We start from the raw sequence: 18,762 nt of genomic DNA on the forward strand, positions 1-18,762 counted from the left end.
CAAAAGAGTGTCCCTGTGAAGCAGGGAGGATAGGGAGGAGGCTAGCAATGGTACCAACTTGAATGTATTCACTGACTACAAAAATGAAAAAATAAATTAAATTTAAAAAAATGCTATGACACAACCTAAACCACTCCTGGGACGGCCCAGCCAGTACAGGACTTGCCTTATAATCTTGACTATCTGAATTCAGTGCACCCGCACTCAGGTAAAAAGCAGGTGTGCTGGTACATGCCTGTATTCCAGGGCCATGGAGGTGGAGACAGGAAGATCCCTGAGACTTGCTGTCTTCTCTTATCTAGCTGAATCAGTGAGCTCTAGGTTCAGTGAAAGACCCTGTCTCAAAAACTAAGTAGGGATTGATTGAGAAAAAACATATGATGTTGAACTATGGCCTCTACATATACCCAAGTATATGTGTACACATGTGTGTACCCCATGCACCTGAACATGCATACGCCATGCAAGCATACTATACATACATACCCATGTAAAGTTACTACAGTCGCAGCACCTGTGAGGCTGCAGCAGGGGGACAATAGGCCAACTTTCGCTCTGTGGGAGAAACTGTCACAGAAAGACAACCTTGGGAGAAGGAGAGCAGAGGAAGACAAAGCTGAGGAGAACAAGAGCAGGGTGACTAAAATGGTCCAGAAAATTGGATATGCTTTTATTCAATGGTTAAATTTTCACAATTTCATATAACACATTTTCATTGTACTCACCCCAATATGCTTTATATGTCTCCTGCCCCACAAACCCTTTTCCCTAGCTAGTCCCTTGCTACTTTCAAGTGTATTATTGTGACCCATTCAGTTTCCTTAATGTTGTTTGCATGAGCATGGGTTGAGGGTTATTTACTGGAGCATGGGTGACTTGCTACTCACTCCATCACTGAAGATCCTGACCCCCACCCGGCAATCATAAACAGTCTATAACTCTTCATGGAGAGGCTGGAATTTGTTTCCCTCTCCTATCTCATGATGGTGTTTTGATGTGCCCAAAACTTGGATATCAAATAAGAAGTGATGTAGAAATATGAAGGGAGGCAGTGTGGGAGATTGCTAGGCTTAAAGGCCCTAGCCTCCAAACCTTGAGGATGCAGGTTAGATTTCCCATTGCCCACTTTGAGCCACATATGTCTGTAGTTTATTTTCAGTACAGAACACCTCACTGTGCACAAGTCAAAATTAAGATTTAACCAGTCTCAAGTGATCTTTACAATGGCCCTATAACCAGACAGGAGGAAAAAGTTAAATAAGTACAACAGAGAAAGGAATAAACATAGAAAATAAAATAGAAATAAAGGGCCTGGAGGGATTGCTTAGTGGTTTAGGTACTTGCCTGCAATGTCAAAGGACCCAGGTTTGATTCCTCAGGATCCACATTAGCCATATGCTCAAGGTGGCACATGTTTCTGGAATGCATTTGCAGTGACTGGAGGACCTACTATGCCCATTCTTTCTCTCTCTCTTTCTCAAATGAATATATGAAAATTTAATAAATGAGATAAAAGCGGGGTGTGGTAGTGCATGCACACTCCCAGCACTCAGGAGGCTGAGATAGGAAGATCCCTGTGAGTTCGAGCCAGCCTGAGACTAAAAGTGAATTTATGGTCAGCCTTGGCTAGAGTGAGACCCTACCTCAGGGAAAAAAAGAAAAGGAGCAAGAGAGAGAGAGGGAGAGATAAAGAGGACTGAGGTCGTGTTTTCCTCTGAAGGATTCATTTGCTAGGATGGGATAGATCTGGTATCTGTACTGCTTTCTTCTGTAGCTTTTGGGGTCACATCTTCTGATAGAGCAGGACTCTGTGGTTTCTCAATTCTCTATTTCATTTTCCCTGCGACCAGAGTATGTGGTTGTGGCTCACTCTGGACTTGTTTTACTCTGCTTTTCTATCTTCAGGTATTTCTTCCAGCTGTCAGCTAACTTTCCCCTGATGCTAGCTACTCACACCCCCATCAAGGAGGGGTTGCAATTTGTTTCCCTTTCATATACATTATGGAATGCTGATTGAATGATGATGGAATTCCTTACACTCTGGAATCTTTAACCCCATGCCATTGCTCATCCTACTTCTGGGGAACTAGTAGCTTTCACTCCAGGCTATGACTCAGACCCATTATCCACTGTGTGGAACACTTCTTAGATCTGATGAAAAAGTCCCTCCCCTTTATGACTGGGACTGTGTGTCAGTGGGCAGAGTCTTTTCCTAGCATGCAGAAACCTTGGGTTCCATGATCAGTGACTCTCAAACCTGGCGAAGTCATGCATGTCTGTCCTCCCAGTACTTGGGAGGTAGAAACAGAAGTATTAGGACTGTAAGATGATGCTCAAATATGTAGCAAGTTTGAGGCCAGCTTGGGCTATATTTGATGCTATCATACATGACTAATTTCCTCTGTAGGTAGAGGACCTCTGCAGGCCAGCTCTCAGGGTATAATCACTTCAGTCTTGCCCTGGGTTTCTAGACTGGGCTGTGAAACTTGTGCGTTTTCCTAGAGCCACCTGGCTACAGTTTCAGGAGGGCATCTCCCCACTTCCCTAGTCAGAAGTCTGAAAGGGGAGATGAACTTCCCACTCTTGAATATTATGTCATCCTTGGACCCCGACAGGATTTCCTCACACATGAATATTATGCCACAGGATTACTGACAATTTTTCTCCACCTCCCATTTTTCTATAGGTACACCAGGACTTCAAATGCTTGTGCACTGAGTATGCTTTTACGTGGGTTCTGAAGATATCAGCCTAGGTATTTACATTTTTCCGTAAGTGTTTTATCTATTGCATCATCTCCCTAGAAAACCATCCCTTTTATTCTGGAAACTTCCTTATAATGAATGACATACTCTCTGTAGAAGAGGGGAACAAAAAGAGCAAACAATAATCAAGTAAACCAGAAAAATAGCAAAAATTATAGAAATTACCATCCCTCTCAAAATAATAATCTTAAGCATCAATGTCAATCACCAATGAAAAGATGTGAAATAGATGACTAGATTAAACTATAAGAACCAGCTATCCCTTGTTTCCAAAAAAAGAAAAAAAACAGCTTATTGCGAGAGACAATTGAAGATAAAAAGGAAATCCAATATGTTACTTATTTATTTATTTTCAATGATAGAAAGAGAAAGAGAGAACATCAGGGACTCTAGTCACTGCATGGACTCCACATGCATTTACTACCCTGTGCATCTGGATTTACATTGGTACCGGGGAATAAAACCCAGATGGTTAGGATTTTCAGGTACACAACTTAACTACTGAGCCATCGCTGGATCCTGGCAGCCAGCCTTCTAGAGAAATGAAAACTAGAATGGAGAGACAGCTTAGTGGTTAAAGTGTTTCCCTGAGAAGCCTAAGGACCCATGTTCAACTCTCCAGATCCCATGCAAGCCAGATGCACAAAGGTGAGGTAAATGCAAGGTCACACTTGCTCACTAAGTGGTACAAGTGTCTGGAGTTCAATTGTAGTAGCTGAGGGCTTGTTATGCCAATTCTCTCTCTCTCTCTATCTCAAAAAAAAAGAGAAAAAAAAAAACAAAGAAATGGAAACTAAAAACAAGCTCTGAATGCATTCTAATACTTGGATACTAAACAGCATGCTCTGTGTGACTTGTGTCAGTGAAGGAGGAAATTTAAAAGTTATAGAAAAATTGAAAATGAAAGTCTAAGCTATTAAAATGTTTTGGGAAAGCCTCCTTGACTCTGAAATGCTTGCATTCTGAATGTATGTGAATCCAGAAACATGTGCTGAAGTCTCTCATCAACTTAAACAGGAGCTGGACTCCTTTTGACCATGGATGCAGCAGTCTCAGAATGCCTGAATGACTGAACTTGAGAAGACACTTTCTTATCTGTTCCTATTGGCACAGGCACACCAGAAACATTCTCTTCTAAATGAAACATTTTTCAAATGAGCTGACACTTTACAACCTGAACGCTTTGAGGAGAGGGGTCAAGCCACTATGGAAAAGGGCTTCAGGTCATTGTTCCTGCTATGATGGTAGAAAAATACTTGGCTTCTTTGTTATTGTTCTAAAATTTTAACAAGACAGTCTCCTTGTCCACAACTTCAGGTTGTTTCTTTTCTGAGCAGACTTCACATAGCTCCAGTTATTTATGTTTTGCATTTTATTCTCAATTCTCACCCTAGACCTGGATAAATGCAGCCAGCAGTAGCCATACGACATCCTGGATACTGTACTGCTTAGACATTCCCTCTGCCACATTAATTTATCTGTAACATGTAAACTAAGTCACCTACAGAGGCGGTAGACAGTTGCAATGGAAACAATGCAGAATGAAACATGAACGTGAGTCCAATTTGCACTGGAGCCCTTGCTTCCACCCAGGATGTCATGACTGTCATCTTCACTGGTGGCATTCCCAAACCACGTAAGATATGAGAAGGTAATTACATTCCAGAAGATGATACTGTTGCAGTCGCTTTCTCATTGCTAAGACAAAATGCCTGACTATAAACAGCTTATGGGAGAACAGGCCTTACTTTGGCCTACAGCGTCAAGAGGACGTTTCACCATAGTGGGGAAAGCATGGCACAGCAGGCAATCAGCTCACATCTTCCTTCATCAGCAGCAGGGAGGGAGCAGTGAGAGTGAGCTAGCTCGTAAGTGAACACCCAGTAGGTCTGGACTAATAAACTTCAAGGTCTGACCCTGTGACACACCTCGTCTAGCAAGGCTCAACATTCCAAAGGCCCCTCCAGTTGGGGATTAGGTATGAGGCCATGTCACAAACATATGAGGCTACTGAGAATACAGTCAAAAGCTTTAGAGCCCACATGATGGGCCTGAAAAAACCATAGAGGACAGAAAAGAAAGTACAAAGAGCTCTTACCATGTGGAGAGAAGGAGGGGGTAAAGAGCCCATGTGGAATGTTCAGGTTAGGGGTTCTCCTCTCAGCTCAGCCCAGCCAGGCCAACCCAAGGAGAAATTCAACACAAGTGATGAATAGACCAAGAAGAAAAAAAAAAAAAAAGGCTTGTACCCTCGCATACATCTGTTTATATCCTTATAGCGGTGGGCCCTACCTTCTGTCTCAGGTGATCCAGAGTCAATGACTGGTCTGGGCTAATGACTATCTCAGGAAGAGACTAGCCATGACACCAATTTCTTGACCAACCACAATGTTAGGATGAGATTTAAATCCCAGGAGAGACCCCCCCCCCCAGAAGGGGTCCTAGTTGTATGTGGAAAAACAGATCTAGGGGAAAGTTGTGATGTCAGATCATCATCTCTAGCAAAGTGGAGACTGCAAGGATAGGCCCAAAGACATTCCTGCTTCTTACTTTCAGGAGCCCAGTTACCCTAGCTTCCTAACAGAGCTGCCTGACTCTCTCACTGGGACTAAAGGTGTACACTACCATGCCTGCCTCTAAAACTGCTTTCAGGAATCTGGGAGTTTCCATAAACAGCATAACATAGTTCTTCCAAACCTAAAGGTGTTCCCAATCTCATTTTCATGTTCAATGCTCTAAAAGCAACCAGAGAGGACATTGGTATTGGTATTTATCACAGTGCATAGTTACTTATTATTTCATTAGTAACATTTTTTCAGTTTTTGTAAGACAAATTAGTACTATTTTTACTTTTTTCTTTGGTTTTTAAAGGGAGGGTGTATTAGTCAGGGTTCTCTAGAGGAACAGAATTACTAGAATAAATTATTTTATAAAGGGAATTTATTGGATTAGCTTACAGTAGTCCAATAGCAGTTGCAGGCCTGAGAATCACCGAACCTGGTAGCTGCTCAGTCCACGTGGCCAGATGCCTCAGCAGTCCCGACTGGCACTGCAGATGGTGCCAGAAAACCTGGAGGCCTCCTGAGGAGCTGGAAAGCCTGGAGGCTTCCTGAGGAGCCGCTGGGTTTCGATCCACGTGGGTCTTCAGTTGATGTTGGTCGTTAGTCCGCACTGGTCTTCAATCCACCCTAGAAGGTAGGGAGCAGCTCCGGCAGCCAAGTGGAAGGAAGGAAGGAAAAAAAAAGGGAACTCTTCTACCCAGAGCTTCCTTATATCAAGTCCCTCTCTGAGCGGGACCGCCCACTCTGGGGGAAGGGCTCACGCTGGGAGAAAGACCTCCTCCTTTAGTTGATCCTTCCTAGAAGCAGCCTGTGGATTACTAAACAGATCAAGTTGACAACACCTTAACTATCACAAGTCCACACCTTGTCAACTTGGCATCAAATCATGTCTCCTTACATCATACATAATTTCCAAATTAAAACAGTAATAAGCTCATAATTCCACCTAACATCACATAACTATCACACGTACAACCAGAACCGCAAAATCTTCCCCCCAACACAAGCTTAGTCTCTAATACAATGGGTCTAATATAAATTCAACAGTTTAGCTAATGATACAATCTTAATATTGGTGTAGATATAACACTCTGTTATCAAGGCAGGACAGAAACATTGCAATCACAGTCCTCGTTTCTGTAACTGATCACGTGGCCTTAGCTGATATTTGTAACTGCCTTCTTCTACTACCCATTCTGTATTCCCTCCACCTTCAGCAAGCACCTCAGCAGGTCTTGGTTCTTTACCTGGAGGTGTAACCCATACCTTCATTCCTGAAGGATCTGGGCCATTTATCACACACTTCTATTGGGTTGTTGCAGTCGTCCATTGACTTTGACAACAGGACATGGTAACACTAACAGACGCCCTAAAGGATCTCCTGCACTCCAGGCATACTCTTCCTTACCGCCATTGTGGAGGAGCAGCCCAATTTCCCCCTGGTAATCTGGATCAATCACCCCTGCAATCACTGTAACTCCTTTCTCAGCCTGTTCACTCAAGGGCATTAGGAGCCCAAAGTGACCAGGGGGAAGTCTTAGCTTCCAGTTCAATAGAATGTTCTTTGTGTCTCCTGGCAAAAGCACTCCCCCCTCTGGGACCAAGACTTGTAGTCCAGCAGAGCGTAAGGTTGCGGGAACAGGAAGCAAAAATCTAGCTAATGGGTCACTTGGGGTGATGGCAAGTGGGACCATTCCCATTTCCACCCCTTGATTCCTGGACCCGTGAATCCGGGCTATAGGAGAAACAGTACCATATATAGGACGCTGATTCAGAGCATATACAGCCTGCTGGAGGACACTCCCCCAGCCCTCCAAGCTGTTGCCACCCAGTTGGCGCTGTAGCTGTTTCTTCAAAAGGCTGTTCCACCGTTCTATCAAGCCAGCTGCTTCAGGATGGTGGGGCACATGGTAAGACCAGTGAATTCCATGATCATGAGCCCACTGCCGTACTTCCTTGGCGGTGAAGTGAGTTCCTTGGTCAGAAGCAATGCTGTGTGGAATGCCATGACGGTGGATAAGGCATTCTGTAAGCCCACGGATGGTAGTTTTGGCAGAAGCGCTACGTGCAGGAAAGGCAAATGCATACCCAGAATAAGTGTCTATTCCAGTAAGGACAAAACGCTGCCCTTTCCATGATGGAAGAGGTCCAATGTAGTCAACCTGCCACCAGGTTGCTGGCTGGTCACCCCGAGGAATACTACCATATCGGGGGCTCAGAGTCGGCCTCTGCTGTTGGCAAATTTGGCACTCAGCAGTAGCCGTAGCCAGGTCAGCCTTAGTTAGTGGAAGTCCATGTTGTTGGGCCCATGCATAGCCTGCATCTCTGCCACCATGGTCACTTTGTTCATGGGCCCATTGGGCAATGACAGGGGTGGCTGAGGAAGGAGGTTGACCACTATCCACAGAATGGGTCAGCTTGTCTACTTGATTATTAAAGTCATCCTCCAGTGAGGTCACCTTCTGATGAGCACTGACATGGGACACAAGTATCCTTATATCCTTTGCCCATTCAGAGAGGTCTATCCACATACACCTTCCCCAAATGTCCTTTTCACCAATTTTCCAACTGTGCTCCTTCCAAGTCCCAGACCATCCAGCCAAACCATTGGCCACAGCCCATGAGTCAGTGTATAACCGCACATCTGGCCATTTTTTCTTCCAAGCAAAATGCACAACCATATGCACTGCCCGAAGTTCTGCCCATTGTGAAGACTTCCCTTCACCACAGTCCTTCAGAGTTGTCCCAGAAAGGGGCTGTAATGCTGCAGCTGTCCACTTCTGGGCAGTGCCGACATAACGTGCTGAACCATCTGTAAACCATTCCCTAGATCTCTCCTCCTCAGTCAGTTGATCATAGGGCACGTCCCATGATGCCATAGGTGCATGCTTGGGGACAGAAGGCATTGCAACAGGAGTAGCAACCATAGGCATTTGGGCAACTTCCTCATGTAACTTACTCATACCTTCAGGGCCTGCTCGAGCCCGATCACGTATATACCACTTCCACTTGATGATGGACTGCTGCTGTGCACGTCCAACTTTTATGGCCTGCTGGGTCAGACAACACCCAGCTCATAATGGGCAGCTCGGGTCACATAGTAACTTGATGGCCCATTGTCAAACGTTCAGTTTCCACTAAGGCCCAATAGCAGGCCAAGAGCTGTCTCTCAAAGGGAGAATAATTGTCTACAGATGATGGCAGGGCCTTGCTCCAAAATCCCAAGGGCCTCCGCTGTGATTCACCTATGGGGGCCTGCCAAAGGCTCCAAACAGCATCCCTGTCTGCCACTGAAACCTCAAGTACCATCGGGTCTGCTAGATCATATGGCCCAAGGGGTAGAGCAGCCTGCACAGCAGCCTGCACCTGTTGAAGAGCCTTCTCTTGTTCTGGGCCCCAATGAAAACTAGAAGCTTTCCGAGTCACTTGGTATATGGGACGGAGTAAGACACCCAAGTGAGGAATGTGCTGTCTCCAAAATCCAAATAGGCCCACTAGACGTTGTGCTTCTTTCTTAGTGGTAGGAGGGGCCAAATGCAACAACTTGTCCTTCACCTTAGAAGGAATATCCCTGCATGCCCCACACCACTGAACTCCTAGAAATTTCACTGAGGTGGAAGGTCCTTGAATTTTGGATGGATTTATTTCCCATCCCCTGATGCGCATATGCTGTACCAGCAACTCCAGAGTGGTTGCCACCTCCTGCTCATTTGATCCAATTAGCATTATGTCATCAATATAATGGACCAATGTGACACCCTGTGGAAGGGACAGGCAATCAAGGTCCCTGCGAACTAAGCTATGACACAGGGCTGGAGAGTTAATATAACCTTGAGGTAAAACAGTAAAGGTGTACTGCTGACCTTGCCAGCTGAAGGCAAATTGCTTCTGGTGGTCCTTATGGACAGGTATGGAGAAGAAAGCATTTGCAAGATCAATAGCTGCATACCAGGTACCAGGAGATGTGTTAATCTGCTCAAGTAAAGAAACCACATCTGGTACAGCAGCTGCAATTGGAGTCACCACCTGATTAAGTTTCTGATAATCCACTGTCATTCTCCAGGATACATCTGTCTTCTGAACAGGCCAAATAGGAGACTTAAAGGGAGATATGGTGGGAACCACCACCCCTGCATCCTTCAAGTCCTTTATAGTGGCACTAATTTCCGAAATCCCTCCAGGGATGCGATATTGTTTTTGATTCACTATTTTCCCTGGTGGTGGGAGCCTCAATGGCTTCCATTTGGCCTTTCCAACCATAATAGCCCTTACTCCACAAGTCAGGGAACCAATGTGGGGGTTCTGCCAACTGCTAAGTATATCTATCCCAATTATGCATTCTGGGACAGGGGAAATAACCACAGGATGCGTTCGGGGACCCAGTGGACCCACTGTCAGTCTAACATTCGCCAAAACTCCATTGATCACCTGACCGCCGTAAGCACCTACCTTAACTGAAGGGCCATGGTGCTTTTTGGGGTCTCCTGGAATCAATGTCAATTCAGAGCCAGTGTCCAGTAAGCCCCGAAAGGTCTGATTATTTCCTTTCCCCCAGTGTACAGTTACCCTAGCAAAAGGCCTCTGGTCCCTCTGAGGAAGGATAGGTGTAAGTTTAATATTGAAACTTTTGGCAATTGTAGGGGGGTCCTTCCCCGAGGGAACCCGGCCAACCCTTCAATCAAGGGGCTCAGGATCTGTAAACTGGCTCAAGTCTGGAAACTGATTAAGAGGCCTTGATTCTCTGTTGCTATAATTCAAAGTGGCTTTATGTCCCCTTGCTGTGGAACTTTTCTGCTTATACAGATCAAGAAGAAACTCAGTAGGCTTCTTATCTATTTGACTTCTGGGAACACCATGATTAATCAGCCAACGCCAAAGGTCCATACGAGTCATACCTTTATGTGCATAATTTTGCCTATGCTGTCTATTATGAAAAACACGTTCACCCCGCCTTTGGTGATTCAGCGCTGCCACTTGGCCCTTGTTACCCCGAGATCCAGTTATGCCCATTGCATCTAAATCACCTAATGCAGCAACTGCAGCTCCCACTGTGAGGTCTTCTTTACATAAAAGAGCAATGATAGAGGACTTTAAGTATGCTGGCACTCCCATCACAAATCTGTTTCTTATGGTCTTAGTGAAGGGCACATCTTCTGGTCGCTCCCATTGTGGGGGCAAAGATGAGTTTACATGGCAAATCCACTCCAGCATTCCAAGTTCTCTGAGCTTTTTAATCCCTTCATCGACATTAAGCCAAGGGATATCAGGCAGCTCAAGCTCATTCACAGTAGGCCATCTTTGGAGCCATACTTCAGTCAACCAATCAAATAAACTCTTGGCACCCCTTCCAACTGCACGAGCTGCATTATTAAATCTAAAATCTCTGCTCAATGGGCCCATTTCAGTAAATTCAGCCTGATCTAATCTTATGTTCCTTCCTCCATCATCCCACACCCTTAAAATCCATTCCCACACATATTCCCCATGCTTCTGCCTGTACAAGTTAGAAAACTCCTGAAGTTCTTTAGGAGTGTACCTCACCTCCTCCTGTGTCACACTTTCTATCTCACCTTTAGGAGCCTGCCTAGCCTTTTGTCTGGTTATAGGCCTAGAGGCAAAGATGGGTGGGAACTGAGAATCACCAGCATTTTCTGCTGATTCCTCAGACAAAAAGGGATGAATTCCCCCAGGCAAGGTGTGGGGAGGATGTGGGGATGGGGATACAACTGGTGCTAAGGGAGGGCAGGTCATGTTTTCATCCAAAACATCTTCAGAATCTAACACTTCAATGTCCCCAGGTTCTTCAGGGTCTTCCCACACATCACCATCCCAAGTCACAGGATCCCACTCTTTTCCAATCAGTGCCCTCACTTTAACTTTAACTTCTGATAGTTGGTGAGGCTGGGATTTAAGCTTACGTTGCAAGTTAGCTAATCTCACAATGAGAGCTTGGGTTTGGTTTTCTGCAATTTGAACCCTGTTCTGGCTAGAGAGGAGACTCTCCTCCAGGGCACCTTTAGAAACCTTGAGATCATGTATGTGGGTCTTAAGCTTGGAATTTTCCTTTTTGAGCTTCTGCTGTTCCCTCAGTACTTTGTCTAGAGATGTTAAAAGCAACCAACCAGCCTCATCATTGGTCTTACTTTTCCACAAATATTCAAATGTTTTAAATACAGAGTCACTAAATTCCTTGCTCCTCACAAGACATGAGTCAGGGTCACCAAATACATCTATGTCATGGAGTTCTTTAAAAAGTTCACACCATGGATTATTAGTGCCCTCTTTATTTCCAGTACAGGCATTCTCCTTATCACCAGTAGGGCCTTTGGTAGCACTGAAATTGGAGAACCAACTCCAGATAGCACTAAGCCCATTAGAGAAATCCATCCTTACAATTCTGTTTCTCTAGAACCACTCCTGGTACCAAAATCTGTATTAGTCAGGGTTCTCTAGAGGAACAGAATTACTAGAATGAATTATTTTATAAAGGGAATTTATTGGATTAGCTTACAGTAGTCCAATAGCAGTTGCAGGCCTGAGAATCACCGAACCTGGTAGCTGCTCAGTCCACGTGGCCAGATGCCTCAGCAGTCCCGACCGGCACTGCAGATGGTGCCAGAAAACCTGGAGGCCTCCTGAGGAGCTGGAAAGCCTGGAGGCTTCCTGAGGAGCCGCTGGGTTTCGATCCACGTGGGTCTTCAGTTGATGTTGGTCTTTAGTCCGCACTGGTCTTCAATCCACCCTAGAAGGTAGGGAGCAGCTCCGGCAGCCAAGTGGAAGGAAGGAAGGAAAAAAAAAGGGAACTCTTCTACCCAGAGCTTCCTTATATCAAGTCCCTCTCTGAGCGGGACCGCCCACTCTGGGGGAAGGGCTCACGCTGGGAGAAAGACCTCCTCCTTTAGTTGATCCTTCCTAGAAGCAGCCTGTGGATTACTAAACAGATCAAGTTGACAACACCTTAACTATCACAGAGGGTTTCACTGTAGCCCCAGGTGACCTGAGATTTACTATGTGAGCTGAGGGTGGCATCTAACTCACAGTAATCCTCCTACCTCAGCCCCTTGAGAGCTGTTTTTGAAGACATGTAACTCCACCCCCAGTGAACAAACTAATATTATAAAACCATAATCTTATTTTTAAATTATCTGTGCAATGTCATATATTTTACCAGTTGCTTTTCAGCAGTGAATGTGCATTGTAGGGAAGAACTATAAAGCAAAGGGCATTCCGTACATCCTGCATTCAGTCATGGCATGTGGGCCTTTCTAATCATGGAATAATGCATATCTTTTAGGTTTATGCTTTTCTAAAGAGCATGCATTTTATTAGCCCTATTGGAGATGTAGTGAATATGAACCAGAAAGGACAAGAAAATGGTGAGTATGATGTCCTCAACATTTGCCATTTCCCCCATGATCTGAAGGTGAAAATAGGAGAGTTTTCCCCATAGTTGTATTTATCTGAAGACATGGCATAGTGGGCCAAGGAAGTAGACAGGTGGATTGTCCTGTGGTGGTGCTTTACACTAGACATTAATAACTATGCTCTTGTGGAATGTGTGTTTCTTCATCATGTATTTATTCCATAGCTATACTCTGTAAAATTTTTAAGTATTTGACAAAAACTGTAATTTTCATGAATTTGTTTCTATATGATTTTATAAAGACAGTATACAACATAACAAAATTACTATGATCATCAAGCACTAAAAATAAGTTCTTCATAGTCAAATATGCTAAAATTGTCTGGTTTGATAGCAGTATCTTAGATTTCTTTCCCTGACACGTATCTAAATTCCTCAGATCCTGCCTTCATTGTGCAGTGTGCTGTTCTATCCTGGGTTCAGGAAATCCCATCAGGAGGGACAGTCATCCTACTGCTTCGAATGTTATAGTTTCCCAAAAGATGAGATTTCCAATGAGACAGGTAACTGCATGCAAGTAAACCATTTTAAGAACTGAACATTATTTATCTCCAGAGTTTAATTACACACATGGTATTATTGTACCTATTTTTATTGATTTTCAGTATTCCCAAGGTGATCTGCATACCCGAGTCCTCCACTTCCTCGCCCATCCCATTTCCAGCAGGTTCCAGCCAAAGAGTAGGTGTGCAGAATTAATGTATTTGCACTGGCATGCACCCAGTAATGTAGGACCATGGGTAGGTGGACTTCCCATTATCTTTTAGTTCCCTAAGGGGAGGGAGGGAGAGATGGAAACTGAAGATGGACCAACCAGAAACTGTCGTGAATATGCACACAACATGAGCTGAAGCCAGCATTTGAATCATAAAGCTTTATGGTGGGAGAGGATTTTGGAAACTGATCTTATGTGCCAGGGGAGTTACAGGCAGAAATAATTATTAACATAATTATAATGAGCTAAAAATTTTAACTGAATTCTCTTCATTCCATAACATGTTTTAAGCTTTTTGCAAGCAGCCTTTGTACACAAAGACAACTTTACAAAATCCAAATCTCTTCAGACCCTACTTCCCTTTCTCTTCCCATATCCTCCCTCTGGTGAATCCCTTTCCTTCCCAAGTAGACTCTCTCCTGTTTTAATGTCATCATTTATTCATCCTTTGGACATCTCTTGTATATGTCTTGGGTAGGTAGGGTCAGCCACTGTGTGGTAATAAATACCATGGCCATTTTGTTTCTGAAAGACAGTATTGAAAGCAGTCCTCCCCTTCCTTGGGCTATTATTTCTTTCCCAACACCTTACCTTGACCCTGACCTTAGAGGGTGAGATATAATGCCTTACTTAGTGCTAGATACTTCCCTGTCTCTGCCCAGCACTTTGATGAGTTTTGAGTGTCTGTAGTGGTCACCACAACCTAAAACTGGAAGCTTCACTAAGTAAAGTGAAAGTAGCATTAGTATATGAGCATAAATACATATCTATTTAACCTGACAACCTGAGTAGCCCCCACCCCAGAGATTATGACCTCCATAGTTAGAGGATTTTGATTAAGTTTTCAGTGTCAGACACGAATTATCTCCCACAACGCTGGCCTGAAATCTACTCAGAGATAATTTGATCCCCACACAACAAACATGACACTTTTGCAGCAGTTGGTAGATTTTGTCTAGATAGCCAGGCATAAAAATTACAATATCCACTACTGGTTAACATTCTTGGTGGCTGGTTTTTCTCAAACAAGCTGCAGAGCATGTTTAAAAACTCTTCTATAGAGGGGCTGGAAACATGGTTTAGCAGTAAAGGTGCTCTACCTGCAAAGCCAAAGGACCTCAGTTCGATTACCCGGTACCCAAGTAAGTCAGATGCACAAGGTAACGCAAGCATCTGGAGTTCATTTGTAGTAGCTGGAAGCCCTAGTGTGCCCATTCTCTCTCTCTCTTTTTCTCTCTCTGCCTCTTTCCCTCTCTCAAATAAGTAAATGAAAATTAAAATAAACTAAAACAACTCTTCCGTAGGACTTGATGATGAAGATGGCATTAATGTAGATACAATGTCAAAATTGGGAATAGGGCACATATAAACAATCTTCTAATACCAGTGGATAAAGACAGAAAAATAATAGTTAAAATGATGCTCTATTATAAAGGAACTCATAATATTGCAGTTATGCAAATGATACTATCATGTTAAATATGCAATCCAAATGGAATGACTAGTTAAATAATTTAGCAGTGGCTAAATACTGGGCTATTGAGTTTTTTTTGTTGTTGTTGTTTTTTTTTAGTTTCTACTCAATATGCATCTTTTATGTGAAAAACAAACTGAGAATGTTGGTAGATACATATGCTATATAAAATTATAGGATACTTCCTAAATGTTTACATATGTCTATAAATTTAATTAACATGATTAAGAAACATAAAGAGCATTTGGATAACTGGAATCAGAGCTATCTTTGGACATAGTTAGCAGCATATATTTGTAAAATATTTGCCACCAAAACATGAAAACCTGAGTTCAGATCTCCAGAACCAACAAAAAGACAAGAGCAGTAGCAAATTTGGAGAGGTGAAAAGAGTGGGACTCTAGAATTTGGTGTCTAACTAGTCTAGTCCAAGTGTTGAGCTCCAGATAAAGTAATGTACCCCAACTCATGAATAAGGTGGACAGCAATTGAGGAGGCCACCCAGTGCAGAACTCTACTCTCCAAATTCCATACACACACAGGTCCATGCACACACAGAAAGAAACATGTAAAACACACATGCATGTGTTTGTACATGCACACACACATATGCACCACATACACACATGCACACACACAAAAGAAATAAAGGTGTGTTCATCATTGTACATATTCAATATGCAAAGATATTCTACAAATTTATCTTATGAACAAATGTATTTAAGATTAAATATTAACATATGTCATAGCAAAAACTCCATCTTACAGGTAAGAGTAATGACTTCTTCCTTCTTTCACCACATGTCATCTTTATTCCTTGGGAACTTTGTAACAGATTTTTCTCATCCTACTTTCTCAATAAGGTCTTGAATAAATTAACAAAACAAAGGATTATGCAGGTTGAATTTAATAAAATGCATAGATACTATCCATGTCCTCTCAAAATTAATTTGCACCAAGATGATGGTGTACAGCTTTCGGTGATAATTATATCCTGGTGTCCATTTTCATTCAGAGAATTACTATCACTTAATGAGATAAAGGTGGAAGATTTGAATGTCCCTACTGTGAATATATTACAGAGCTCCACCTAGAGTCAGAGAGTAGAATGCACCAGCTTTCACACTAGCCTTGGAATGCACAGTCTGCACAATTCCATATATTACATATGAAATTTATAAATTATCTAGTTTAAGCTATTTTCCAATGTCTTATTGTGACAAGAATAGCCCAGGCAGACATGGAAATCACTCTTTAACACCAGGATGGCCTCAAATTCTCAGAGATATACAAAGCTTTCCCTTCCAAGTGACTGATTTAAGGTGTGCCCCACCACATCAAGCAGTTAAGACTTTTATTATGACTCTAAATGTGTCCATAAAAGGAGTATTATGATAATTAAACTATTTCATATATGTGAGATAACAGAAAATAATAATATTTCCTAGGAGTCCCTCACATTAATTAATTTTGAGTCATGTCTTCATGATAAGCCACTTATCTTGCTGTCAATGGCAACACAGATGGAACAGTTTTCTAACATGCTGGACACACTTATGTGAGACATCAGTGACATATGAAAACTGGAGCTGTACTGATGAGTCTTTGCTCTCTGCCTCAGACATGGAGCAGTGTGTGAAGTGTCCAGATGACCAGTATGCCAATGTAGAGCAAACCCACTGCCTGCAGAAATCTGTGACCTTATGAAGACCACTTGGGGATGACTCTGGCCTGTCTGGCTCTGGTCTTCTCTGTTCTAACAGCTGCTGTTTTTGGGGTCTTTGTGAAGCACCAAGACACTCCCATTGTGAAGGCCAATAACCACACCCTCAAGTATATCTGGCTCATCTCCCTCATATGCTGTTTCCTCTGTTCCTTGCTCTTCATTGGATGTCCCAACACTGCCACCTGCATCCTGCAGCAGATGACATTTGGAGCTCCTTTCACTGTGGCTGTCTCCACTGTCTTGGCCAAAACAGTTACTGTGGTCCTGGCCTTTAAGGTCACCACTCCAGGAAGAAGGATGAGGGGCCTGATGTTATGAGTGGCACCTAATGTCATCATTCCTTCCTGCACCCTGGTCCAACCTATCTCTGTTCAGTGGTCTGGGACCCTCTGCTCCCTTTATCAACACAGATGCATACTCTGAACATGGATACATCATCATCTGCAACAAGGGCTCAGTTAGTGCCTTCTACTACCTCCTCGGATTCCTGGGATCTCTGGCCATAGTGAGCTTCACTGTGGCTTTCTTGGCCAGGAACCTGCCTGACACCTTCAATGAAGCCAAGTTCCTGACCTTCAGCATGCTGGTGTTCTGCAGGGTCACCTTGCTCCCTGTCTACTAAAGCAGCCAAGGGAAATTCATAGTGGCTGTCTTTTCAGTCTTGGCCTCCAGTGGTGGGCTACTGGGCTGCATCTTTGTCCCCATGTGCTAAATTATTTTAGTACATTGAGATAAGAATTCTCTTCACAAAGCCAAGTATAAAACCAATTCTTAAATCCATATCTTTCCTTAGATCTGAATCTAAGGTTACAATATAGATTGAAGATAACATAGCCCTTTTAAAACCAAATATGGTTTCTGCACCCCCACATAAGTTTCATTTGTTCCCAACGATGGTTATGTATCATATTAAGTGGTTTAACGTGAATTACTTAAATAAGTCAAATCTTGAATCACAAAGACAGTGATTGGTAAGGAGTTATAAAAAAGAATATTACACACAGGGACATCACCTATCCATGAACTGAAGTTGGGCTCAATCTCACTGGGTGCCCATAGGATGATGAAGATAGTGGTGTGTTCTGAGGAAGAATATGGTTTGATGTGATATGAGGGCTTGGATTCTGCAAATCTTGGTATGGTCTTGTATTTTTATCAACAAAAAATGTTCATTAGTGAAATATTGCAGCCATGAGGAAATGAATTCATTATTAAATTGAACTCATTACCTATATTTGTTCTTAAATGCTGACCATCATAAATAACTTGTGTGGATATGAAATTCTCATGAAGGAAATCCTTGCATCTTGCATGCATATTTGTTAACACGGGATAGTAATGGCCGTGTGTGTGTGTGTGTGTGTGTGTGTGTGTGTGTGTGTCATGTCAGTGGTGTTTTTTGGTAACTTGTCTCCCAAGAGTCCTTGGGAAGAGACATACTTCACAGCATAAGAGAGATGTCAAGAATCAGTCATGAAGAGATGTGCCCTAATGGGTTGTAGTAACAACTGCACCCTCAATCTGCATTCCCATCTCACCTTGAAGTTTGGACCCACATGCATTCCCACTGCTATGATAATCTTCATCACCAGTCCACCATCCACGGCCACATTTTGACTCTTAAACAGCTCAATAGCTACAATAATACAAAGTGGATTTCAAATGTAAGAATGATGCATGTCTCCAGGGTTTCTGGAGGTTTCTACAAGTTTATGAATCCAAATTTTAGGTCCTGTTCCATTTTTTAAAATGTTTTTCTTTGTTTTATGTTTATTTATTTATTTGAAAGTGACAGACAGAGAAAGAGTCAGAGAGAGGAGAGAGAGAGAGAGAGAGAGAGAGAGAGAGAGAGAGAGAGAGAGAAAATGGACACGCACGAACTCCAGATGCATGCACCCCCTTGTGCAGCTGGCTAACGTGGGTCTTGGGGAATCGAGCCTCGAACCAGGTTCCTTAAGATTCACAGGCAAGCACTTAATCTCTAAGCCATCTCTGCAGCCCTAAGCCATCTCTCCAGCACAAGCCATTTCTCCAGCACAAGCCATCTCTCCAGCCCCTGTTCCATTTTTTTTCATCACAAGTCAATTTTAATTTGAAG

The 18,762-nt window shown here is 43.2% G+C and overlaps 1 pseudogene; it reads left to right on the forward strand.

Moving 5' to 3' along the window:
* Positions 1-4,313: 4,313 nt before the first annotated feature.
* LOC123455055 lies at positions 4,314-17,394 on the forward strand (annotated as a pseudogene).
* The last annotated feature ends 1,368 nt before the right edge of the window (positions 17,395-18,762 follow it).

This window comes from Jaculus jaculus, chromosome 15 (genome assembly GCF_020740685.1).
Source record: "Jaculus jaculus isolate mJacJac1 chromosome 15, mJacJac1.mat.Y.cur, whole genome shotgun sequence".
Taxonomy (NCBI): Eukaryota; Metazoa; Chordata; class Mammalia; order Rodentia; family Dipodidae; genus Jaculus; species Jaculus jaculus.